Genomic DNA, 4293 nt, shown 5'->3' with positions numbered 1-4293 from the left:
CTTCTTAACACAGGAGTTCTATGAATGTCTTAAGCTGAGAGCATTCTGGTTACAGGATGCTCTTGAGGTTATCGAGAAGTGCAAAGGGCCTGGGGCAGTAATAAGTTTGGTGTGTTAAAGGAAAGCCAGGGCAGATATAGTACAATTGGTCAATGGAAAAGGTGGCTGGAAATAAGATCAGAAAGATAAGCAATGATTGGATCAGGTAACACCTGGTAGGCATTAAGTAGTCTGATTTTTATTCTCATTAAGATGAACAGTAATTGAAGTAGATTTAGGAGGACTAAACAATTCATTTTATAAAGAACACTGGCTGCTGAGTAGAGGAAAGACTAGCAGTAAGGAGATCAGTTTGTAGGCTTTTGTAGTCCAGGCAAGAGGGAATAGTGGCTTAGACTGGAAGTGCCAGTGGCAATGGAGGGAAGTGATGAGATTAAGGCAAATATGACAATTTTTGCTGAGTTATATGTAGGAAATGAGGGGGAAAGCGAAATCAAGAATGATTTCCAGGTTTTGAAAAAATATTTTTTTAAAAGATCAGAGTATTTCAAGGGTGGAAAGAGGGAATCAAGAACTCTGTTTTGGTGCTCACTTCGGCAGTACATATACTAAAATTGGAATGATACAGAGAAGATTAGCATGGCCCCTGCGCAAGGATGACACGCAAATTCGTGAAGCGTTCCATACTTTTTAAAAAAAAGTAAAAAAAAAGTAAAAAAAGAACTCTGTTTTGGCCATATTAGTATAAGATATTTGATAGGTAGTTTGATACCTCATTTCTCATGGTTGGGACAAGGTATGGAAATTTGGAAGTTAGCAGATTATAAGAGATCATCCAGAAGTAAATGCAGGTGGAGAAGAGAAGACAACAGAGAACCCACACCTTGGTTTGGAGCAAGGATGGGGAAGAGGGCAAAAGTACTAAGAAGGGCTGACCAGTAAAGGAGGGAAAAATCCGGAACACACTATCCCAGAAGCCACAAAAGCAGAGTGTTTGAAAAGGAGGAAGTGAACAACTTTGTCACAGCTCCTAAGAGTTTAAAAGTAGGTCCCAAGAATTCATCATTGGATTTGACAACATGTCATTTTTGTGTGTGATATTAACAAGTATGGTTCTTAAAATTTGTTTTTGAAGGAGTAGGAACCAAAGCCTGATTAGCAAAGTTTAAGAAGAAACTTGGGGGTGAGAAAGTGGAAAGAGCAAGACTAGATGGACAATTCTTTTCAGTAGTTTTTCTTTAAAAGAGAGGAAAAACGTGGTAAGAGCTGGGAGGGAAAGTGGGTTGAAGGCAAGTTTTGTTTTCTTAAGATGGGAGATAGAGTATGTTTGTCTGCTGATGGTAGTGATCAGCAAAGAGGGGAAACGATCCTGAAGGCAGAGGGAAGGCACCAGCAGAAGAACAAAGTCCTGGAGAAGGAGACAGGGTGAGCTCTGGTACACACGAGAAGGTGTTGGCCTTCATAGCAGCATAAACAATTCTTCTAACTAAATACATAAGTAGAAAGACTAAGACTAAACCAAGATGCAGAGAGGTTGGTAAATTTGGTCATGAGACTAAGTGTATTTATCTTCATACTGTGACAATTATTTCCAGTCGAAAAAGATACACAGTCTTCATGGGAAGGAGAAAGGGAGAGGATAGGAAATTTGAGAAATGAGAAGACCTGACCATGGTTGTCTTGAATAATGAAAGACTTTATTGACTGAACAAATGAGATATAAGGTTTCTAGGCAAGGTAGAGGGCCCATTTGAGGTATGTGTGGTCACAAATTGGAGGTGAGACCAGTGAGCATGGTTGAGTGTCTTCATCAGCAACTCTAGCACAGAAGTGAAGTCAGCAGGGCTGGCATCAAGGGTGGAGTTTTGCTGGTTGAGAATGATGGAAGGAGAGAAATCTAAGCTGATTCCAGGGGGAAAGGGAGGCATAGAGGGCATGAGAACATTAGAGGGAAGAAAGGATCAATGCCCCAGAGGTCCAGATGTGATCAGATAAGAGTATAGAGTGAGTATTAGAAGAGTTCTGCCACTTCATACTTTGCTAACTTGGGCAAGAATTTTAGTCTTTCACTCTCATTTTCTTCTTCATTTGTGAAACAAGGAAAATAAAACAGGGCTGATGCCATTCAAATATGTTGTTGAACAGCTAATATTTACAAAGAGATGTCATACTGGCACACAGTATTTGCTCAACCTCTTCTTTTTCAGGTTTCACCCTTTCTGTAGCCAAGTCATTTATGTAACTAACCATATCTATATAATGTCAAATATTTTAAATAACAGAGAAAATTCAGGCAATACCTATCTTGGTCCTATACCAAGTTTGGAAGAAATCTGGATTATGCCAATTCTTAAGGATTTATTTAAACATCTGGCATTGTGTAAGCATATTTTCAGTCATTATGAATTACTACTTTTGTCTCTGAGAATATGAAGGGGAAGGTGGACTGAAAATGGGAGATGGGATTATGCCCCTCAATTTTAGGAATATGTCCAAACGTTATTGAAAACAATTCATTTTTGGGTTTGAAGAACAGATACCAAATCGGCATGTTCACCCTCCTTTGCCTGGTATGTGAATGACTTAAATTATACTTCCCAATATATGTTCTGGACTTCATAGAGAAAATGCAATACCATAATCACATTCCAAGGAGCACACAATACCAATACTAAACTTATTCTCTCCCTTACCCCCCCCCCCCAAAAAAAAAAGCTTATAACCTTTCCTGGCAAATTAACCCATCTCCTAAGCTAGAAAACCAAGCCACATTGAAGCTTCATTGTCCTTCTCTCTCACCTTCCACATCTGGTCTATTGTCAATCTTGATTATCATTCCTAGTCTCTTTAAAAGAGGCTTTACACCTGCTGGCTCCATCCCCATGGCCACTACCCTACTCTCTCTCCTGTGTTCTTCACAGACCTTCCCATATTCTCCTCTCATTTTTCTTCCTTCTGAGAAAACTCTAATGGTATTTGTTCTTAATCATTTTGTTCCACTGACTCTTTGAGGATAAAGCTATGGATATTCCTCAGAAAACAAACTCATATGCCCATTAGACACTGCTTTTCACTTTCAAATTTAGGGTATTTATCTCACCACATCTATAAACCTATTTGGGTCACCAATTGACAATCATCAGCATCATCACTGGTTCAAAGTGGGTTTTAGAAGTGGCAGTGCTTGTAGCATCTCCCACAGTCCCAAATCACAGCACATGTCAAGATGCTGTTGAAGTCAAAGCTCATTCAAATCTTACCCCTGCCTTGCATTCCAGACTCAGCTTGTTAAACCTATAATTCAAACATGTCAAATATAAAAATTGACTCATGGTCCATATATCTGTACTTTTAGTGCCTAGCATAGTGCTGAAAAATAAATTAGTAAGTGTATCAAGAGGGAAGGAAAAAATTTGTTTTCCAGAGACATATTCAAGAGGCAAAATTTCCAAGAAGAACATGGGAGATGGCAAACATCCTTGGCAAATACTAATAACAACTTTACAAATCCTACTAATCCCCTTCTCCTCAGCCCTGCTCACCAGATCGATTCTGGAATCTATTATTTTAGTGCATTTCCACCTCCACTTTCCAACCTCTATTTCCCCAGGGGTTCTACAGTTCACTGGTTTTTTAGCTTATTAAAGTCATACCTCTGATTTCTCATTCCAAAATGCCCTTATAACAAAGTGGTTGAGAGCATGGGCTTTGGTGTGAGAAAATTCAAGATGTGAATCTTGGACTTTCTCAGTGATTAGCTGTATCATGTAAAGAAAGTTATTTAATCCCTCTGAGCCTCACTTTCTTATCTGAAAAATGAGCAAAATATTTGTATCTAGAGAATTAAAATACTACTATGTAATTGCTTAGCATTACCTGGCACATAGTTGGTGTTTAATAAATGCTAGCTGTTTTATCCTAGAGACACAAATTATATTCCAATGACTAGATGTCTTATCAACCCTCATGGGGAAGGGGGACAAAGGGAAAGGAGAATACCCACACATTTATTGAGCACTTAATATGTGCTAGCTATTTATAATCCACTTTCTCATTTAATCTTCATAGCAACCCCCAAATTAGTCTATTAATAATCCATTTTCAGCATAAGGTTTTCATGGCCCACAACATTTATATCTTATGCCTAAGTTACAAAAAGAAGAACTTGCAGAGTTGTGACAAACAACCTTCCTGTGAGAGACTCTGAGCTCCACAGAAGCCTTGGACTGTCCTCTACATTGCCTCTGAGTGAAGGGTAGCATTATGCTTTTTGTTGGAGGTATCACTTCCCTA

At 38.8% G+C, this 4293-nt stretch overlaps 1 non-coding gene across 1 annotated transcript; it reads left to right on the top strand.

Moving 5' to 3' along the window:
- Window positions 1-584: 584 nt before the first annotated feature.
- LOC118716810 lies at window positions 585-691 on the top strand. The gene has a single exon (XR_004987268.1). It is a non-coding gene; the product is annotated as a U6 spliceosomal RNA (small nuclear RNA).
- The last annotated feature ends 3602 nt before the right edge of the window (window positions 692-4293 follow it).

This window comes from Pipistrellus kuhlii, unplaced genomic scaffold (assembly GCF_014108245.1).
Source record: "Pipistrellus kuhlii isolate mPipKuh1 unplaced genomic scaffold, mPipKuh1.p scaffold_m20_p_12, whole genome shotgun sequence".
Lineage (NCBI taxonomy): Eukaryota > Metazoa > Chordata > Mammalia > Chiroptera > Vespertilionidae > Pipistrellus > Pipistrellus kuhlii.
This window is presented reverse-complemented; position numbering and strand designations above follow the sequence as displayed.